Source organism: Triticum urartu, chromosome 2A, assembly GCF_056163025.1.
Source record: "Triticum urartu cultivar PI428250 chromosome 2A, HENAU_Tu73, whole genome shotgun sequence".
Taxonomy (NCBI): Eukaryota; Viridiplantae; Streptophyta; class Magnoliopsida; order Poales; family Poaceae; genus Triticum; species Triticum urartu.
Genome location: NC_141874.1, coordinates 21,845,731 through 21,869,870, shown reverse-complemented (window position 1 = coordinate 21,869,870; position 24,140 = coordinate 21,845,731).

Sequence of the window (24,140 nt, the reverse complement as noted above, 5' to 3'; positions counted from 1 at the left end):
GCTGAGTTGGTTGATCTTTCCTAGGATGGACGTACACGGGCGGTGCTGTGGGACTCGCTCGCGGCAAATTTTCGTGTTTTGATCTTTTTTAAAATCTATTTGGAATTTGATCCTATTTCAAAAAAAATTCAAGATTTGATCTTTTTGTTACTGCCAGAATCCATGACGATAGGGTCTAACAGCCTACCGCCAGGAACTTTGGCTGTAGGAAACATCGCTACCGTCAACCGGGCTGGCGGTAGCCTGCACAATCCTACCGCCAAGATACTTGGCGGTAGGCATGAGCACACACTGTGTTCAATATTTAGGAGGTTTTTGGCGGTAGGGCATGCAACTCTACCGTCAGGGACCTTGGCGATAGTCTGTTATATCCTACCGTCATGGTCCCTCGTGATAGCAAAAGGGTCAGATCTTAAAAAAAAATTAAACTAAGATCAAATCTCAAATAGGTTTCAGAAAAGGATCAAAACACAAAATTTAGCCCTCGCTGGCCGCTGCACAACACAGCCGGCCCTCTTTGGGATGGATTCATCGCCGACTTCTCGTCCATCTTTGTCAGAGCCGCCGTAGCCCATCTCACCCGAGTTAATTAGCGGGGTGATGGAAGGACCAAGGGTTCCAGCAGGAAGCAAGGGCACCTACCTTCGCATTCTTTTTGTTTCTACTAGGTCACTTCTTATCCGTTCATATGAAATCTTTGGACGATTTCTCTTCCTATCTAGTCCTAAGTAATGAGTAATATCTATGTCTTCTTGATTCCCGTTTTCATCATGGCAAACTTTTGCGAGGTAGTTTGTCTTCTTTGTTTCGGCCATGGAAGATTCGAAATCTTTCAGCCCGACTGTCCGAGCTGTTTTTGGCCAGCCTGCCTGGGCAAGACAAAGTGCCCGAATTCTTTGGTAGCACGGTTGATTATCGAATTTTGACTAGCCTAATGGTAACATATCTTTTTTTTTGCGATGGTAATAGAGTTTTATTTCACAATCATAGAGTTACAATCGAGAGGCAATAGTTCCTCCACACACGGTGGTCCTCGACCTAGCCATACAGCAGTAGTACGTTCCATACGACTGTACGTAGCCAGACGATCTGCTACCCTATTTTGCACACGACTAATTTTCATAGGAATAAAAGCTCTATCTACCATAAGATGACGAATCTCATTGACAAGATGCCCATAGGCAGATCTCGTTAAACTACTACCAGATAAGGCGGAGAGGGCCGTCGAGGAGTCAGATTGGACGATGATAGTTTGCTCACAATGCTGGATCGCTATCGCCATGCCTTGCATTAGCGCATGTAGTTCCGCCTCGAGTGCCTCGTTGCAATTGAAGATGTATCGATAAGCAGCAAAGATAACACTCCCATCATGCCTCCGTAGTATCATACCCGCTGCAGCTGACCCATCCGCCTGAGAGAGGACCCGTCGACTGACAAAGAAAGTTGGCCCGGCGGAGGTGACGGCCATGGAAGGGGCTGCGACGCCGCCTTCGCGACCACTCGTTCCTCCTGCACCATAGGCATTTTGCCCTTGATGATCTCGTCCATTGAGAACCTCCTGGCAAGGTCCAGCGATTGCATGTAGCTCTGTAAATACAACACCGTAGACGGAACCGGTGGCACCTCCGTCCTGTGCGTTAAATCGTTCCGGAGCGACCATAGACGCCAAAGCAACATGATCACACAGTCCTTCATGAAATCATCACAATTTGCAAGGACATTTAGCAACCAATCTTTCTCCGTGTCTAGCAGCTCTTCCTGACGGGGTAATTTCCATACCGCCCTCATTTGTGCCCAAACCTCTCGAGCATAATCACATGCAACGAGTGAAGGAAATATGCCCTAGAGGCAATAATAAAGTTATTATTTATTTCCTTATATCATGATAAATGTTTATTATTCGTGCTAGAATTGTATTAACCGGAAACATAATACATGTGTGAATACATAGACAAATAGAGTGTCACTAGTATGCCTCTACTTGACTAGCTCGTTGATCAAAGATGGTTATGTTTCCTAACCATGGACAAAGAGTTGTTATTTGATTAACGGGATCACATCATTAGGAGAATGATGTGATTGACTTGACCCATTCCCTTATCTTAGCACCCGATCGTTTAGTATGTTGCTATTGCTTTCTTCATGACTTATACATGTTCCTATGACTATGAGATTATGCAACTCCCGTTTGCCGAAGGAACACTTTGTGTGCTACCAAACGTCACAACGTAACTGGGTGATTATAAAGGAGCTCTACAGGTGTCTCCAAAGGTACATGTTGGGTTGGCGTATTTCGAGATTAGGATTTGTCACTCCGATTGTCGGAGAGGTATCTCTGGGCCCTCTCGGTAATACACATCACATAAGCCTTGCAAGCATTGCAACTAATGAGTTAGTTGTGAAATGATGTATTACGGAACGAGTAAAGAGACTTGCCAGTAAAGAGATTGAACTAGGTATGGGATACCGACGATCGAATCTCGGGCAAGTAACATACCGATGACAAAGGGAACAACGTATGTTGTTATGCGGTCTGACCGATAAAGATCTTCGTAGAATATGTAGGAGCCAATATGAGCATCCAGGTTCCGCTATTGGTTATTGACCGGAGACGAGTCTCGGTCATGTCTACATTGTTCTCGAACCCGTAGGGTCCGCACGCTTAAGGTTTCGATGAAAGTTATATTATGAGTTTATGAGTTTTGATGTACCGAAGTTAGTTTGGAGTCCCGGATGTGATCACGGACATGACGAGGAGTCTCGAAATGGTCGAGACATAAAGATTGATATATTGGACGGCTATATTCGGACACCGGGAGTGTTCCGGGTGATTTCGGAGAAAACCGGAGAGCCGGAGGGTTACCGGAACCCCCCCGGGAGAAGTAATGGGCCATATGGGCCTTAGTGGAGAGAGAGAGGGGCAGCCAAAGGTGGGCCGCGCGCCTCCTCCCCCCTGGTCCGAATTGGACTAGGAGAGGGGGGAGTGGCGCCCCCCTTTCCCTCTTCCTCCCCACTTCTTTCCCCCTCCTAGTAGGAGTCCTACTCCTACTAGGAGGAGGACTCCTCCTTGGCGCGCCATAGAGGGCCGGCCGGCCTCCTCCCCTTGATCCTTTATATACGGGGGCAGAGGGCACCCCTTGACACACAAGTTGATCCACATGATCATATTCTTAGCCGTGTGCGGTGCCCTCTTCCACCATAGTCCTCGGTAATATTGTAGCGGTGCTTAGGCGAAGCCCTGCGACGGTAGTGCATCAAGATCGTCACCACGCCGTTGTGCTGACGGAACTCTTCCCCGACACTTTGCTGGATCGGAGTCTGGGGATCGTCATCGAGCTGAACGTGTGCTAGAACTCGGAGGTGCCGTAGTTTCGGTGCTTGATCGGTCGGGTCGTGGAGACGTACGACTACATCAACCAAACGCTTCCGTTGTCGATCTACAAGGGTACGTAGATCACACTCTCCCCTCTCGTTGCTATGCATCACCATGATCTTGCGTGTGCGTAGGAATTTTTTTGAAATTACTACGAAACCCAACAGTGGCATCCGAGCCTAGGTTTTATGTGTTGATGTTATATGCACGAGTAGAACACAAGTGAGTTGTGGGCGATATAAGTCATACTGCTTACCAGCATGTCATACTTTGGTTCGGCGGTATTGGTTGACGAAGCGGCCCGGACCGACATTACGCGTACGCTTACACGACACCGGTTCTCCCGACGTGCTTTGCACAAAGGTGGCTAGCGGGTGACAGTTTCTCCAACTTTAGTTGAACCGAGTGTGGCTACGCCCGGTCCTTGCGAAGGTTAAAACAGCACCAACTTGACAAACTATCGTTGTGGTTTTGATACGTAGGTAAGATTGGTTCTTGCTTAAGCCCATAGTAGCCACGTAAAACTTGCAACAACAAAGTAGAGGATGTCTTACTTGTTTTTGCAGGGCATGTTGTGATGTGATATGGTCAAGACATGATGCTAAATTTTATTGTATGAGATGATCATGTTTTGTAACCGAGTTATCGGCAACTGGCAGGAGCCATATGGTTGTCGCTTTATTGTATGCAATGCAATCGCGCTGTAATGCTTTACTTTATCACTAAGCGGTAGCGATAGTCGTCGAAGCATAAGATTGGCGAGACGACAACGATGCTACGATGGAGATCAAGGTGTCGTGCCGGTGATGATGGTGATCATGACGGTGCTTCGAAGATGGATATCACAAGCACAAGATGATGGTGGCCATATCATATCACTTATATTGATTGCATGTGATGTTTATCTTTTATGCATCTTATCTTGCTTTGATTGACGGTAGCATTATAAGATGATCTCTCACTAATTATGAAGAAGTGTTCTCCCTGAATATGCACCATTGCGAAAGTTCTTCGTGCTGAGACACCACGTGATGATCGGGTGTGATAGGCTCTACGTTCAAATACAACGGGTGCAAAACAGTTGCATACGCAGAATACTCAGGTTATACTTGACGAGCCAAGCATATACAGATATGGCCTCGGAACACGGAGACCGAAAGGTCGAGCGTGAATCATATTGCAGATATGATCAACATAGCAATGTTCACCAATGAAACTACTCCATCTCACGTGATGATCGGACATGGTTTAGTCGATTTGGATCACGTAATCACTTAGAGGATTAGAGGGATGTCTATCTAAGTGGGAGTTCTTAAGTAATATGATTAATTGAACTTAAATTTATCATGAACTTAGTCCTGGTAGTATTTTGCAAATTATGTTGTAGATCAATAGCTTGCGTTGTTGCTTCCCTATGTTTATTTTGATATGTTCCTAGAGAAAATTGTGTTGAAAGATGTTAGTAGCAATGATGCGGATTGGATCCGTGATCTGAGGTTTATCCTCATTGCTGCACAGAAGAATTATGTCCTTGATGCACCGCTAGGTGATGGACCTATTGCAGGAGCAGATGCAGACAATATGAACGTTTGGCTAGCTCAATATGATGACTACTTGATAGTTTAGTGCACCATGCTTAATGGCTTAGAATCGGGACTTCAAAAATGTTTTGAACGTCATGGAGCATATGAGATGTTCCAGGAGTTGAAGTTAATATTTCAAGCAAATACCCGAGTTGAGAGATATGAAGTCTCCAACAAGTTCTATAGCTAAAAGATGGAGGAGAATCGCTCAGCTAGTGAGCATGTGCTCAGACTGTCTGAGTACTACAATCGCTTGAATCAAGTGGGAGTTAATCTTGCAGATAAGATAGTGATTGACAGAATTCTCTAGTCACCATCACCAAGCTAGTAGAACTTCGTGATGAACTATGATATGCAAGGGATAACGGAAACGATTCCCAAGCTCTTCGTAATGCGGAAATTAACGAAGGTAGAAATCGAGAAAAACATCAAGTGTTGATGGTAGACAAGACCACTAGTTTCAAGAAAAGGGCAGAGGGAAGAAGGGGAACTTCAAGAAGAACAGCAAGCAAGTTGCTGCTCAAGTGAAGAAGCCCAAGTCTGGTCCTAAGCCTGAAACTAAGTGTTTCTACTGCAAAGGGACTGGTCACTGGAAGCGGAACTACCCCAAGTGATTGGCAGATAAAGAAGGATGGCAAAGTGAACATAAGTATATTTGATATACATGTTATTGATGTGTACTTTTGTTGGAAATATGCCCTAGAGGCAATAATAAATTAGTTATTATTATTATATTTCCTTGTTCATGATAATCGTTTATTATCCATGCTAGAATTGTATTGATAGGAAACTCAGATACATGTGTGGATACATAGACAACACCATGTCCCTAGTAAGCCTCTAGTTGACTAGCTCGTTGATCAATAGATGGTTACGGTTTCCTGACCATGGACATTGGATGTCGTTGATAACGGGATCACATCATTAGGAGAATGATGTGATGGACAAGACCCAATCCTAAGCCTAGCACAAGATCATGTAGTTCATATGCTAAAGCTTTTCTAATGTCAAGTATCATTTCCTTAGACCATGAGATTGTGCAACTCCCGGATACCGTAGGAGTGCTTTGGGTGTGCCAAACGTCACAACGTAACTGGGTGGCTATAAAGGTACACTACAGGTATCTCCGAAAGTGTCTGTTGGGTTGGCACGAATCGAGACTGGGATTTGTCACTCCGTGTAAACGGAGAGGTATCTCTGGGCCCACTCGGTAGGACATCATCATAATGTGCACAATGTGATCAAGGAGTTGATCACAGGATGATGTGTTACGAAACAAGTAAAGAGACTTGCCGGTAACGAGATTGAACAAGGTATCGGGATACCGACGATCGAATCTCGGGCAAGTATCGTACCACTAGACAAAGGGAATTGTATACGGGATTGATTAAGTCCTTGACATCGTGGTTCATCCGATGAGATCATCGTGGAACATGTGGGAGCCAACATGGGTATCCAGATCCCGCTGTTGGTTATTGACCGGAGAGGCATCTCGGTCAAGTCCGCATGTCTCCCGAACCCGTAGGGTCTACACACTTAAGGTTCGGTGACGCTAGGGTTATAGAGATATTAGTATGCGGTAACCTGAAAGTTGTTCGGAGTCCCGGATGAGATCCCGGATGTCACGAGGAGTTCCGGAATGGTCCGGAGGTAAAGAATGATATATAGGAAGTGCTATTTCGGCCATCGGGACAAGTTTCGGGGTCACCGGTATTGTACCGGGACCACCGGAAGGGTCCCGGGGGTCCACCGGGTGGGGCCACCTGCCCCGGGGGGCCACATGGGCTGTAGGGGGTGCGCCTTGGCCTATATGGGCCAAGGGCACCAGCCCCAAGAGGCCCATGCGCCAAGAGAAGAGGAAAAGGAAGAGTCCTAAAGGGGGAAGGCACCTCCGAGGTGCCTTGGGGAGGAGGGACTCCTCCCTGGCCGCACCCTTCCTTGGAGGAAGGGCCAAGGCTGCACCCCCCCCCCTCTCCCTTGGCCCTATATATAGTGGGGGGAAGGGAGGGCAGCAGCACCCTGAGCCCTGGCGCCTCCCTCTCCCTCCCATGACACATCTCCCTCCTCCCGCGGCGCTTGGCGAAGCCCTGTTGGAATCCCGCTGCTTCCACCACCATGCCGTCGTGCTGCTGGATCTCCATCAACCTCTCCTTCCCCCTTGCTGGATCAAGAAGGAGGAGACGTCGCTGCTCCGTACGTGTGTTGAACGCGGAGGTGCCGTCCGTTCGGCGCTAGGATCATCGATGATTTGGATCACGACGAGTACGACTCCATCAACCCCGTTCTCTTGAACGCTTCCACGCGCGATCTACAAGGGTATGTAGATCCACTCCTCCCTCGTTGCTAGATGACTCCATAGATTGATCTTGGTGACACGTAGGAAAACTTTGAATTATTGCTACGTTCCCCAACAGTGGCATCATGAGCTAGGTCTATGTGTAGTTTCTATGCACGAGTAGAACACAAAGTAGTTGTGGGCGTTGATTTTGTTCAATATGCTTACCGTTACTAGTCCAATCTTGATTCGGTGGCATTGTGGGATGAAGCGGCCCGGACCGACCTTACACATACTCTTACGTGAGACCGGTTCCACCGACTAACATGCACTAGTTGCATAAGGTGGCTGGCGGGTGTCTGTCTCTCCCACTTTAGTCGGATCGGATTCGATGAAAAGGGTCCTTATGAAGGGTAAATAGCAATTGGCATATCACGTTGTGGTTCTTGCGTAGGTAAGAAACGTTCTTGCTAGAAACCCATAGCAGCCACGTAAAACATGCAAACAACAATTAGAGGACGTCTAACTTGTTTTTGCAGGGTATGCTATGTGATGTGATATGGCCAAAAGGATGTGATGAATGATATATGTGATGTATGAGATTGATCATGTTCCTGTAATAGGAATCACGACTTGCATGTCGATGAGTATGACAACCGGCAGGAGCCATAGGAGTTGTCTTAATTTATTTATGACCTGCGTGTCAACATAAACGTCATGTAATTACTTTACTTTATTGCTAACCGTTAGCTGTAGTAGTAGAAGTAATAGTTGACGAGACAACTTCATGAAGACACGATGATAGAGATCATGATGATGGAGATCATGGTGTCATGCCGGTGACGATGATGATCATGGAGCCCCGAAGATGGAGATTAAGAGGAGCAAAGTGATGATGGCCATATCATGTCACTATTTGATTGCATGTGATGTTTATCATGTTTATGCATCTTGTTTACTTAGAACGACGGTAGTAAATTAGATGATACCTCATAATAATTTCAAGAAAGTGTTCCCCCTAACTGTGCACCGTTGCGACAGTTTGTTGTTTCGAAGCACCACGTGATGATTGGGTGTGATAGATTCTAACGTTCACATACAACGGGTGTAAGACAGATTTACACACGCAAAACACTTAGGTTGACTTGACGAGCCTAGCATGTACAGACATGGCCTCGGAACACAAGAGACCGAAAGTTCGAGCATGAGTCGTATGGTAGATACGATCAACATGAAGATGTTCACCGATGTTGACTAGTCCGTCTCACGTGATGACCGGACACGGCCTAGTTGACTCGGATCATGTAATCACTTAGATTACTAGAGGGATGTCTATCTGAGTGGGAGTTCATAAGATGAACTTAATTATCCTAAACATAGTCAAAAGGTCTTCGCAAATTATGTCGTAGCGCGCGCTTCAGTTCTACTGTTTAGATATGTTCCTAGAGAAAATTTAGTTGAAAGTTGATAGTAGCAATTATGCGGACTAGGTCCGTAAACTGAGGATTGTCCTCATTGCTTCATAGAAGTCTTATGTCCTTAATGCACCGCTCAGTGTGCTGAACCTCGAACGTTGTCTATGGATGTTGCGAACATCTGACATACACATTTTGATAACTACGTGATAGTTCAATTAAACGGCTTAGAGTTGAGGCACCGAAGACGTTTTGAAACATCGCGAAACATATGAGATGTTTCGAGGGCTGAAATTGGGATTTCAGGCTCGTGCCCACGTCAAGAGGTATAAGACCTCCGACGATTTTCTTAGCCTGCAAACTAAGGGAGAAAAGCTCAATTGTTGAGATTGTGCTCAGATTGTCTGAGTACAACAATCGCTGGAATCGAGTGGGAGTTGATCTTCCAGATGAAATAGTGATGGTTCTCCGAAGTCATTACCACCAAGCTGCTTGAGCTTCGTGATGAACTGTAATATATCAGGGACATATATGATGATCCTTGAGATATTCGCGATGTTTGACACCACAAAAGTAGAGATCAAGAAGGAGCATCAATTGTTGATGGTTGGTGAAACCACTAGTTTCAAGAAGGGCAAGGGCACGAAGGGATACTTCATGAAACGGCAATTCAGCTGCTACTCTAGTGAAGAAACCCAAGGTTGAACCCAAACCCGAGACTAAGTGCTTCTGTAATAAGGGGAACAACCACTGGAGCAGAATTACCCTAGATACTTGGTAGATGAGAAGGCTGGCAAGGTCGATAGAAGTATATTGGATATACATTGTGTTGATGTGTACTTTACTAGTACTCCTAGTAGCACCAGGGTATTAGATACCGGTTCGGTTGCTAAGTGTTAGTAACTCGAAATAAAAGCTACGGAATAAACGGAGACTAGCTAAAGGTGAGCTGACGATATGTGTTGGAAGTGTTTCCAATGTTGATATGATCAAGCATCGCACGCTCCCTCTACCATCGAGATTGGTGTTTGCGTTGAGCATAGACATGATTGGATTATGTCTATCGCAATACGGTTATTCATTTAAGGAGAATAACGGTTACTCTGTTTATTTGAATAATACCTTCAATGGTCTTGCACCTAAAATGAATGGTTTACTGAATCTCGATCGTAGTGATACACATGTTCATGCCAAAAGATATAAGATAGTAATGATAGTACCACCTACTTGTGGCACTGCCACTTAAGTCATATCGGTATAAAATGCATGAAGAGGCTCCATGTTGATGGATCTTTGGACTCACTCATTTTTGAAAGGTTTGAGACATGCGAACCATGTCTATTGGTGTATATGCATGAAGAAACTCCATGCAAATGGACCGTTTGGACTCACTTGATTTTGAATCACTTGAGACATGCAAATCATACCACATGGGCAAGATGACTGAAAGCCTTGTTTTCAGTAAAATGGAACTAACTTGTTGGAAGTAATACATTTTGATGTGTGCAGTCCAATGAGTGCTGAGGTGTGTAGTGGATATCGTTATGTTCTTACTTCAAATATGATTTGAGTAGATGTTGAGTATATTTACTTGATGAATCACGAGTCTGAATTATTGAAAGGTTCAAGTAATTTCAGGGTGAAGTTGAAAGATCGTCGTGACAAGAGGATAAAAGATCTATGATATGATCATAGAGATGAATATCTGAATTACGAGTTTGGCACAGCATTAAGACATTGTGGAAATTGTTTCACAACTAATACAGCCTGGAACACCATAGTGTGATGGTGTGTCCGAACATCATAACTGCACCCTATTGGATATGATGCAAACCATGATGTCTCTTATCGAATTACCACGATAGTTTATGGGTTAGGCATTAGAGACAACCACATTCACTTTAAATAGGGCACCACGTAATTCCGATGAGATGACACCGTATGAACTATGGTTTAGAGAAACCTAAGCTGTCATTTCTTAAAAGTTTGGGGCTGCGATGCTTATGTGAAAAAGTTTCAGGCTGATAAGCTCGAACCCAAAGCGGATAAATGCATCTTCATAGGACACCCAAAACAGTTGGGTATACCTCCTGTCTCAGATCCAAAAGCAATAAGGGATTGTTTCTAGAATCGGGTCCTTTCTCGAGGAAAATGTTTCTCTCGAAAGAATTGAGTGGGAGAATGGTGGAGACTTGATGAGGTTATTGAACCGTCTCTTCAACTAGTGTGTGGCAGGGCACAGGAAGTTGTTCCTGTGGCACCTACACCAATTGAAGTGGAAGCTTATGATAGTGATCATGAAACTTCAGATCAAGTCACTACCAAACCTCGTGGGATGACAAGGATGCGTACTACTTCAGAGTGGTACGTAATCCTGTCTTGGAAGTCATGTTGCTAGACAACAATGAACCTACGAGCTATGGAAAAGCGATGGTGGGCCTGGATTCCGATAAATGGCTCGAGGCCATAAAATCCGAGAGAGGATCCATGTATGAAAACAAAGTGTAGACTTTGGCAGAACGGCTCGATGGTCGTAATGCTATTGAGTACATATGGATTTTAAAAGGAAGACGGACAATGATGGTAGGTATCACCATTAAGAAAGCTCGACTTGTCGTTAAGATTGTTTTCCGACAAGTTCAAGGAGTTGACTGCGATGAGACTTTCTCACTCGTAGCGATGCTAAGAGTCTGTTGGAATTATATTAGCGATTACTGCATTATTTATGAAATCTTGCAGATAGGATGTCAAAACATTGTTTCCTCGACGATTTTCTTGAGGAAAGGTTGTATGTGATACAACCGGAAGGTTTTGTTAATCCTGAAAGATGCTAATAAGTATGCAAAGCTCCAGCAATCCTTCTAAGGACTGGAGTAAGCATCTCGGAGTTGGAATGTATGCTTTGATAAGATGATCAAAGTTTTGGGTGTATACAAAGTTTATGAGAAACTTGTATTTCCAAAGAAGTGAGTGGGAGCACTATAGAATTTCCGATGAGTATATGTTGTTAACATATTGTTGATCGGAAATGATGTAGAATTTCTGGAAAGCATGCAGAGTTATTTGAAAAGTGTTTTTCAATGGAAAACCTGGATTAAGCTACTTGAACATTGAGCATCAAGATCTATAAGGATAGATCAAAACGCTTAATGGTACTTTCAAATGAGCACATACCTTGACATGATCTTGAAGGTGTTCAAGATGGACCAGTTAAAGAAGGAGTTCTTGCCTGAGTTGTAAGGTATGAAGTTAAGACTTAAAGCTCGACCACGGCAGAAGAAAGAGGAAGGACGAAGGTCGTCCCCTATGCCTTTGTCATAGGCTCTATACGGTATGCCATGCTATGTACCGCACCTGAAATGTGCCTTGCCATGAGTCAGTCAAGGGGTACAAGAGTGATCCAAGAATGGATCACAAGACAGCGGTCAAAGTTATCCTTCGTAACTAGTGGACTAAGGAATTTTCTCGATTATGGAGGTGGTAAAAGAGTTCGTCATAAAGGGTTACGCCGATGCAAACTTTGACACTAATCCAGATTATTCTGAGTAGTAAACTGGATTCGTATAGTAGAACAGTTATTTGGAATAGCTCCAAATGTAGCGTAGTAGTTGCATCTACAAGATGACATAGAAATTTGCGAAGTACATACGGATCTGAAAGATTCAGACCCGTTGACTATAACATCTCTCACAAGCATAACATGATCAAACCCAGAACTCATCGAGTGTTAATCACATGGTAATGTGAACTAGATTATTGACTCTAGTAAACTCTTTGGGTGTTAGTCACATGGGGATGTGACCTTGAGTGTTAATCACATATCGATGTGAACTGGATTATTGACTCTAGTGCAAGTGGGAGACTGTTGGAAATATGCCCTAGAGGCAATAATAAATTAGTTATTATTATTATATTTCCTTGTTCATGATAATCGTATATTATCCATGCTAGAATTGTATTGATAGGAAACTCAGATACATGTGTGGATACATAGACAACACCATGTCCCTAGTAAGCCTCTAGTTGACTAGCTCGTTGATCAATAGATGGTTACGGTTTCCTGACCATGGACATTGGATGTCGTTGATAACGGGATCACATCATTAGGAGAATGATGTGATGGACAAGACCCAATCCTAAGCCTAAGCCTAGCACAAGATCATGTAGTTCATATGCTAAAGCTTTTCTAATGTCAAGTATCATTTCCTTAGACCATGAGATTGTGCAATTCCCGGATACCGTAGGAGTGCTTTGGGTGTGCCAAATGTCACAACGTAACTGGGTGGCTATAAAGGTACACTACAGGTATCTCTGAAAGTGTCTGTTGGGTTGGCACGAATCGAGACTGGGATTTGTCACTCCGTGTAAACGGAGAGGTATCTCTGGGCCCACTCGGTAGGACATCATCATAATGTGCACAATGTGATCAAGGAGTTGATCACGGGATGATGTGTTAAGAAACGAGTAAAGAGACTTGCCGGTAACGAGATTGAAAAAGGTATCGGGATACCGACGATCGAATCTCGGGCAAGTATCGTACCGCTAGACAAAGGGAATTGTATACGGGATTGATTAAGTCCTTGACATCGTGGTTCATCCGATGAGATCATCGTGGAACATGTGGGAGCCAACATGGGTATCCAGATCCCGCTGTTGGTTATTGACCGGAGAGTCGTCTCGGTCATGTCTGCATGTCTCCCGAACCCGTAGGGTCTACACACTTAAGGTTCGGTGACGCTAGGGTTATAGAGATATTAGTATGCGGTAACCCGAAAGTTTTTCGGAGTCCCGGATGAGATCCCGGACGTCACGAGGAGTTCCGGAATGGTCCGGAGGTAAAGAATTATATATAGGAAGTGCTATTTCGGCCATCGGGACAAGTTTCGGGGTCACCGGTATTGTACCAGGACCACCGAAAGGGTCCCGGGGGTCCACCGGGTGGGGCCACCTGCCCCGGGGGGCCACATGGGCTGTAGGGGGTGCGCCTTGGCCTATATGGGCCAAGGGCACCAGCCCCAAGAGGCCCATGCGCCAAGAGAAGAGGAAAAGGAAGAGTCCTAAAGGGGGAAGGCACCTCCGAGGTGCCTTGCGGAGGAGGGACTCCTCCCTGGCCGCACCCTTCCTTGGAGGAAGGGCCAAGGCTGCGCCCCCCCCCCCTCTCCCTTGGCCCTATATATAGTGGGGGGAAGGGAGGGCAGCACCACCCTGAGCCCTGGCGCCTCCCTCTCCCTCCCATGACACATCTCCCTCCTCCCGCAGCGCTTGGCGAAGCCCTGTTGGAATCCCGCTGCTTCCACCACCACGCCGTCGTGCTGCTGGATCTCCATCAACCTCTCCTTCCCCTTGCTGGATCAAGAAGGAGGAGACGTCGCTGCTCCGTACGTGTGTTGAACGCGGAGGTGCCGTCCGTTCGGCGCTAGGATCATCGGTGATTTGGATCACGGCGAGTACGACTCCATCAACCCCGTTCTCTTGAACGCTTCCGCGCGCGATCTACAAGGGTATGTAGATCCACTCCTCCCTCGTTGCTAGATGACTCCATAGATTGATCTTGGTGACACGTAGGAAAATTTTGAATTATTGCTACGTTCCCCAACAACTTTACTAGTGTTTATAGCAACCCCTCAGTATTTGATACTAGTTCAGTTGCTAAGATTAGTAACTCGAAACGGGAGTTGCAGAATAAACAGAGACTAGTTAAGGGTGAAGTGACGATGTGTGTTGGAAGTTGTTCCAAGATTGATATGATCATCATCGCACACTCCCTATACTTTCGGGATTAGTGTTGAACCTGAATAAGTGTTATTTGGTGTTTGCGTTGAGCATGAATATGATTTGATCATGTTTATTGTAATACGGTTATTCATTTAAGTAAGAGAATAAATTGTTGTTCTGTTTACATGAATAAAACCTTATATGGTTACACACCCAATGAAAAGTTCGTTGGATCTCGATCGTAGTGATACACATAATCATAATATTGAAACCAAAAGATGCAAAGTTAATAATGATAGTGCAACTTATTTGTGGCACTACCGTTTAGGTCATATTGGTGTAAAGCGCATGAAGAAACTCCATGCTGATGGGATTTTGGAATCACTTGATTATGAATCACTTGATGCTTGCGAACCATGCCTTATGGGCAAGATGACTAAGACTCCGTTCTCCGGAACAATGGAGCGAGCAACTGACTTATTGGAAATAATGCATACTGATGTATGTGATCCGATGAATATTGAGGCTCGCGACAAGTATCATTATTTTCTGATCTTCACAGATGATTTGAGCAGATATGAGTATATCTACTTGATGAAACATAAGTCTGAAACATTTGAAAAGTTCAAAGAATTTCAGAGTGAAGTGAAAAATCATCGTAACAAGAAAATAAAGTTTCTACGATCTGATCGTAGAGAAGAGTATTTGAGTTACGAGTTTGGCCTTCAGTTAAAAACAATGTGAAATAGTTTCACTACTCACGCCACCTGGAACACCACAATGTAATGGTGTGTCCGAACGTCATAACCGTACTTTATTAGATATGGTGCGATCTATGATGTCTCTTACCGATCTACCACTATCGTTTTGGGGTTATGCATTAGAGACAGCTGCATTCACGTTAAAAGGGCACCATCTAAATCTGTTGAGACGACACCGTATGAACTATGGTTTGGCAAGAAACCAAAGTTGTCGTTTCTTAAAGTTTGGGGTTGCGATGCTTATATGAAAAAGTTTCATCCTAATAAGCTCAAACTCAAATCGGAGAAGTGCGTCTTCATAGGATACCCAAAAGAAAATGTTGGGTACACCTTCTATCACAGATCCGAAGGCAAGATATTCGTTGCTGAGAATGGATCCTTTCCAGAGAAGGAGTTTCTCTCGAAAGAAGTGAGTGGGAGGATAGTAGAACTTGATGAGGTAACTGTACCTACTCCCTTATTGGAAAGTAGTTCATCACAGAAATCTGTTCCTGTGACTACTAGACCGATTAGTGAGGAAGCTAATGATGATGATCATGTAACTTCAGATCAAGTTACTACCGAACCTCGTAGGTAAACCAGAGTGAGATCCGCACCAGAGTGGTACGGTAATCCAGTTCTGGAGGTCATGTTACTTGACCATGACGAGCCTACGAACTATGAGGAAGCGATGATGAGCCCAGATTCCGCGAAATGGCTTGAGGCCATGAAATCTGAGATATGATCCATGTATGAGAACAAAGTATGGACTTTGATGGATTTGCCCGATGATAGGCAAGCCATAGAAAATAAATGGATCTTCAAGAGGAAGACGCACGCTGATAGTAGTCTTACTATCTACAAAGCTCGACTTGTCGCAAAAGGTTTTCGGCAAGTTCAAGGGATTGACTACGATGAGACCTTCTCACCCGTAGCGATGCTTAAGTCTGTCCGAATCATGTTAGCAATTGCCGCATTTTATGAAATCTAGCAAATGGATGTCAAAACTGCATTCCTGAATGGATTTCTGGAAGAAGAGTTGTATATGATGCAGCCGGAAGGTTTTGTCGATCCAAAAGGAGCTAACAAAGTGTGCAAGCTCCAACGATCCATTTATGGACTGGTGCAAGCCTCTCGGAGTTGGAATAAACGCTTTGATAGTATGATCAAAACATATAGTTTTATACAGACTTGCGGTGAAGCCTGTATTTACAACAAAGTGAGTGGGAGCACTACAGCATTTCTGATAAGTATATGTGAATGACATATTGTTGATCGGAAATAATGTAGAATTATTCTGCAAAGCATAAAGGAGTGTTTTTAAAGAAGTTTTTCAAAGAAAGACCTCGGTGAAGCTGCTTACATATTAAGCATCAAAATCTATAGAGATAGATCAAGACGCTTGATAAGTTTTTTCAATGAGTACATACCTTGACAATATTTTGAAGTAGTTCAAAAATGGAACAGTCAAAGAAAGAGTTCTTGTCTGTGTTACAAGGTATGAAATTGAGTAAGACTCAAAGCCCGACCACGGCAGAAGATAGAAAGAGAATGAAAGTCATTCCCTATGCCTCAGCCATAGGTTCTATAGAGTATGCCATGATGTGTACCAGATCTATTGTATACCCTACACTGTGTTAAGCAAGGGAGTACAATAGTGATCTAAGAGTAGATCACTGGACATTGGTCCAAATTATCCTTAGTGGAACAAGGAAATATTTCTCGATTATGGAGGTGACAAAAGGTTCGTCGTAAAAAGTTACATCGATGCAAGTTTTGACACAGATCTGGATGACTCTAAGTCTCGATCTAGATACATATTGAAAGTGGGAGCAATTAGCTAGAGTAGCTCCGTGCAGAGCATTGTAGACATAGAATTCGTAAAATACTTACGGATCTGTATGTGACAGACCCGTTGACTAAAATTATCTCACAAGCAAAACATGATCACACCTTAGTACTCTTTGGGTGTTAATCACATAAATGATGTGAACTAGATTATTGACTCTAGTAAACCCTTTGGGTATAGGTCACATGACGATGTGAACTATGGATGTTAATCACATGGTGATGTGAACTCTTAGTGTTGAATCACATGGCGATGTGAACTAGATTATTGACTCTAGTGCAAGTGGGAGACTGAAGGAAATATGCCCTAGAGGCAATAATAAAGTTATTATTTATTTCCTTATATCATGATAAATGTTTATTATTCATGCTAGAATTGTATTAACCGGAAACATAATACATGTGTGAATACATAAACAAACAGAGTGTCACTAGTATGCCTCTACTTGACTAGCTCGTTGATCAAAGATGGTTATGTTTCCTAACCATGGACAAAGAGTTGTTATTTGATTAACGGGATCACATCATTAGGAGAATGATGTGATTGACTTGACCCATTCCGTTAGCTTAGCACCCGATCGTTTAGTATGTTGCTATTGCTTTCTTCATGACTTATACATGTTCCTATGACTATGAGATTATGCAACTCCCGTTTGCCGGAGGAACACTTTGTGTGCTACCAAACGTCACAACGTAACTGGGTGATTATAAAGGAGCTCTACAGGTGTCTCCAAAGGTACATGTTGGGTTGGCGTATTTCGAGATAAGGCGGAGAGGGCCGTCGAGGAGTCAGATTGGACGATGATAGTTTGCTCACAATGCTGGATCGCTATCGCCATGCCTTGCATTAGCGCATGTAGTTCCTCCTCGAGTGCCTCGTTGCAATTGAAGATGTATCGATAAGCAGCAAAGATAACACTCCCATCATGCCTCCGTAGTATCATACCCGCTGCAGCTGACCCATCCGCCTGAGAGAAGGACCCGTTGACTGACAAAGAAACTTGGCCCGGCGGAGGTGACGGCCATGGAAGGGGCTGCGACGCCGCCTTCGCGACCACTCGTTCCTCCTGCACCATAGGCATTTTGCCCTTGATGATCTCGTCCGTTGAGAACCTCCTGGCAAGGTCCAGCGATTGCATGTAGCTCTGTAAATACAACACCGTAGACGGAACTGGTGGCACCTCCGTCCCGTGCGTTAAATCGTTCCGGAGCGACCATAGACGCCAAAGCAACATGATCACACAGTCCTTCATGAAATCATCACAATTTGCAAGGACATTTAGCAACCAATCTTTCTCCGTGTCTAGCAGCTCTTCCTGACGGGGTAATTTCCATACCGCCCTCATTTGTGCCCAAACCTCTCGAGCATAATCACATGCAACGAGTGAAGGAAATATGCCCTAGAGGCAATAATAAAGTTATTATTTATTTCCTTATATCATGATAAATGTTTATTATTCGTGCTAGAATTGTATTAACCGGAAACATAATACATGTGTGAATACATAGACAAATAGAGTGTCACTAGTATGCCTCTACTTGACTAGCTCGTTGATCAAAGATGGTTATGTTTCCTAACCATGGACAAAGAGTTTTTATTTGATTAATGGGATCACATCATTAGGAGAATGATGTGATTGACTTGACCCATTCCGTTAGCTTAGCACCCGATCGTTTAGTATGTTGCTATTGCTTTCTTCATGACTTATACATGTTCCTATGACTATGAGATTATGCAACTCCCGTTTGCCGGAGGAACACTTTGTGTGCTACCAAACGTCACAACGTAACTGGGTGATTATAAAGGAGCTCTACAGGTGTCTCCAAAGGTACATGTTGGGTTGGCGTATTTCGAGATTAGGATTTGTCACTCCGATTGTCGGAGAGGTATCTCTGGGCCCTCTCGGTAATACACATCACATAAGCCTTGCAAGCATTGCAACTAATGAGTTAGTTGTGAGATGATGTATTACGAAACGAGTAAAGAGACTTGCCGGTAAAGAGATTGAACTAGGTATGGGATACCGACGATCGAATCTCGGGCAAGTAACATACCGATGACAAAGGGAACAACGTATGTTGTTATGCGGTCTGACCGATAAAGATCTTCGTAGAATATGTAGGAGCCAATATGAGCATCCAGGTTCCGCTATTGGTTATTGACCGCAGACGAGTCTCAGTCATGTCTACATTGTTCTCGAACCCGTAGGGTCCGCACGCTTAAGGTTTCGATGAAAGTTATATTATGAGTTTATGAGTTTTGATGTACCGAAGTTAGTTCGGAGTCCCGTATGTGATCACGGACATGACGAGGAGTCTCGAAATGGTCGAGACATAAAGATTGATATATTGGACGGCTATATTCGGACACCGGAAGTGTTCCGGGTGATTTCGGAGAAAACCGGAGAGCCGGAGGGTTACCGGAACCCCCCCCCCCCCCCCCGGGAGAAGTAATGGGCCATATGGGCCTTAGTGGAGAGAGAGAGGGGCAGCCAAAGGTGGGCCGCGCGCCTCCTCCCCCCTGGTCCGAATTGGACTAGGAGAGGGGGGGCGGCGCCCCCCTTTCCCTCTCCCTCCCCACTTCTTTCCCCCTCCTAGTAGGAGTCCTACTCCTACTAGGAGGACTCCTCCTTGGCGCGCCATAGAGGGCCGGCCGGCCTCCTCCCCTTGATCCTTTATATATGGGGGCAGAGGGCACCCCTTGACACACAAGTTGATCCACGTGATCATATTCTTAGCCGTGTGCGGTGCCCCCTTCCACCATAGTCCTCGATAATATTGTAGTGGTGCTTAGGCGAAGCCCTGCGACGGTAGTGCATCAAGATCGTCACCACGCCATCGTGCTGACGGAACTCTTCCCCGACACTTTGCTGGATCGGAGTCCGGGGATCGTCATTGAGCTGAACGTGTGCTAGAACTCGAAGGTGCCGTAGTTTCGGTGCTTGATCGGTCGGGTCGTGGAGACGTACGACTACATCAACCAAACGCTTCCGTTGTCGATCTACAAGGGTACGTAGATCACACTCTCCCCTGTCGTTGCTATGCCTCACCATGATCTTGCGTGTGCGTAGGAAATTTTTTGAAATTACTATGAAACCCAACAACGAGCGCATGGAAACTAGTATCCTCTTCCTTCGCACATAATGAACAAGAATCTCTCTTTGATACGTGACGATATTTCTTGCATGCATTGGTAGCCAGAGCCCCGGAGACTACCTTCCAGGCTAAGATTTTCATCTTAAGTGGCACTCTAGCGTTCCAAATACATCTCCAAACAGGCCGCTGTCCGGATGGGTGGGCGCTGGATGCTCCCACCATCTCCTGGGCCTTGCCTAGCGTGGCCAAACGGTAAGCACTCCGGACCGTGAACTGTCCGTTCCTTTCTGGAAACCAAGCTAGGAAGTCTTGCCCGTTTCTCGGTGAGGTGCGTATTTTTAAAATCTCACGAACATCCAGATCCCAAAAGTGTTCCCGCAGGAGTTGCTCCTTCCAAGCACCGTGCTCATCAATAAAATTTGCTACCCAATGGAGACGGAAATTACCTTTCGGCATAACCGGACGCAGATTGTGGCCGCGTGGAATCCAAGCATCTCTTCATGTTTTGATTAACGAACCATCCCCCACACGCCAAATGATACATTTCTTCACAAGCTCAAGACCATGGACAATTCCCTTCCATACCGCAGAAGAAGTGGCAGGGAACACCGTATCTAGGAGATTTCCGTGGGGGAAATATTTAGCTCTGAGAAGTCTTGCACATAAGCTTTGTGGACAGTCCAGCAGACGCCAAGCCTGCTTTGCGAGGAGGGCCTGGTTAAAAGCTCTCATATCGCGAAAACCCATGCCTCCCATAGCCTTGGGAAGCATCATTTTTTTCCCAACTTAGCCATGCCATCTTCCTTTTTCCCTTCTCCACCCCCCACCAGTACTGTCGCATCATCCGTGTTAACTCATCACAAACAGAGGCAGGCAATTTGAAGACGCTCATAACATACGTAGGAATGGCCTGCGCCACCGCTTTGATGAGGATTTCCTTATTGCCCACAGACATATACTGTTCGCTCCAATCTATTAATCGCTTTCGCAAGCGCTCCTGTAGCGTTTCAAACCTTCCTTTATGCATTCTCCCCTCAGGAACCGGAAGCCCCAAGTATTTTGGCTCAAACACCTGCTGAGTTATATCCAAAAGGCCCTTAACCTCATCCGCCACCGCCGCATCACAATTGTCTGAAAACAGGATGGAACACTTCTCTGGGTTGATAAGTTGACCCGTTGCTGCAGTATATGTGTTCAACAAACTTTTGACAATGCTAGCTTGCTGGCCAGACGCCTCAAAGAGCAACATTGTGTCGTCCGCAAAAAGCAAGTGGGATATGACTGGTGCACCCCGACAAATACTCACACCTCGCAAGTCACCATCCGCGATAGACTTGGAGATAAGAGCAGACAGAGCATCAGCGACAAATAGGAAAAGAAAAGGAGACAATGGATCACCTTGTCGCAGGCCCCGTGAAGGGGAGAACACCTCAAGTAATTTTCCGTTGAGCTTCACCGAATATTTTACCGATTTAACGCATGCCATAATCCAGCTTATCCAGATGCCAGAAAAAACCCCCACTTAACTAGAGCCTTCTCGAGAAAATCCCAAACCACACGGTCATAAGCCTTTGACAGGTCAAGCTTGTAAGCACATGCCGCAGGACTATTATGCTTAATGGACTGGATATGATGAATGCATTCAAAGGCTATGATAGAATTATCGGAAATCAGCCTCCCTGGAATGAAGGCACTTTGGTTCTCGGAGATGAGGTCTACCAAGAGAGGGCGAAGGCGATTTACCAAACACTTGGACACAATTTTTTAAATCACATTGCACAAACTTATTGGCCGAAAATCCTTAAGTTCTTTAGGGAAAGGCACTTTTGGAATCAGCACAATAGCAGTATCATTCACACCCTCGGGCATGATTCCTGATTTGAAGAACTCCAACACCGCGACCATGATATCAACTTTCAAGACCGCCCAATTGCGTTGATAGAATCGAGCCGGGAATCCGTCTGTGCCTGGTGCCTTCAGTGGACCTATCTGGAAAAGCGCATTGGCCACCTCCTCCTCAGAAAAAGGTGCACATAACATGTCATTCATCTGTTGAGATACTCTGGGCAATATATTCTCAAGGACTGACTCTGGAGCCAGGGTCGGGTCCTTAGTAAACACTTCCTTGAAGTACGACGTAGCCAGCAACTCCATATCGGAGGGGACCGAGCACCACGTCTCGTCGGCTCGTCGTAGGCGCTGGATGTGGTTCCGGCGTGCCCGCCATACTGCCCGCCGATGAAGGTAAGAGGTATTTCTCTCCCCCTCCTTAAGCCACGTGATTCGTGAACGCTGCAGCCAGAGCATCTCCTCCCGATACAAAAGCTCATCCAGCTTGTACATGTTTTGACGTATGGCGTCTCTAGCTGCGCCATGAAGTTGCATGTCCGCCAACTCAGACCGAAGCTTTTCAATCTCCGTAATCACATGGCCAAACTTCTCCTTGCTCCAGGCCCGTAGCTTATGCATCATCTCTTTCATAGCATCCCGCACCGCACCAAGGTGTCCGTGCGGTTTACTCTTACGCCAAGTTTCAGCAATCACATCTCCTAGCCCAGGGTGCCGCTCCCACATTATCTCATATCTCGGGCTGATTTTTGTACGCATTGGCTCCTCATGTGCAAGCCATATCATCAGCGGGACATGATCTGAGCAGGAGGTAGCAAGGTGTTTGACTTGCGCAAACGGGAACAAGTCTCGCAACGCCTCGTCAGCGCAAGCCCTGTCTAGCCTTACCCGCACATTCCGATCACCCATCTGCCCGTTATCATATGTGAACGTGGTACCTGAGAAGCCCAAGTCCATGAGCTCGCATATCTCCAAACAATCACGGAAAAGCAGCATTTGATTTTCAGAACGTTGCGACCGAGAAAAATGTTCATGTTGCCACATCGCCTCGTTGAAGTCCCCACAGACCAGCCACGGATCTGACGACGCCGCTCGAAGATTTGAGAGGGCACTCCACATGCGATGACGGTGGTCCACCCGTGGTTCTCCATACACAAAGGTAGTTCTCCATGTTTTGTCATTAGCTACATCCACAATTCTCACATCTATATAACGTGCACAAGAGTCCAACACCATTACTTGCAGATTTTCATCCCAATACAACGCTAGCCCCCCACTGAGGCCATCACTTGACACACCAGCAAAACCTTTCATTTGCGATCTCCACTTCAGTTTCTCCATCTTACTAGAGGCTTGACGAGTTTCTGACAGAAAAATCAGCCCCGGCGAATTGGCTTTTGAGAGGGCCAAAACCTCACGAACTGTCCGGCGCCCCCCCCCCTCGGCAGTTCCAAACTAGGGTACTCATTGGACCCGGCGGTCCTCCTCGAAGGAGGCCGCCGATTTCTCTTCAGACACTTCCGGTGAGGTAACCTTTGCTCTCTTGCTGTTTGAACTGTTAGTTGGAGAAGACTGCTCTCCTCCATCTTCCCCCAGACCCTGAGTCAGCGCCAATGTACCCAGGTTGGTCTTGTTTTGTTCCTCCCCAACTTCCAGCTCCATGGCCAACCTTTTCCGAGCCGCTGGACCCACCTGCATACTACTGGTACCATGCTTCGGCGGACTAGACGCCGTGTCAACTAAATCTGGGTCCATAGTCTTGGCCACTTCCTTTTCCTTCATTGACGAACGCTGAAACTGCTTCTGATCAGAACTATGACCAGCCTCATCCTGCCTGCTTTTGTTCGGCCCATCGGCATAAAGCCAGGATCCAAATTTCTTCTCTTTCTCCTCATGAACCCCGGAGCCACACTCCTTAAAATCGTGCCCAATAAGACCACAGACGCTGCAGAAACGAGCTAATTTTTCATAGCGAACTAAGAACACTTGCCTCTCCTTTCCTCTGACAATGCTAACAAACTTTGTGAGGGGTTTTTGGATATCATGCCGAACCCTAACCCTCACATAATCGCCACGTGTATTCCCGTTCAGCCTCATCTCCAGGATATCACCGGAGTTCCTTAACAAAGATTCCACTATATTCTTCTTACAAAAACCCTCAGGTAGCTTGTGAATTTGGAGCCAAATCGGCATAAACAGCATCGGCACCTCCTCCACCTTCGTGAACCCATCATACGGTGCCATGAG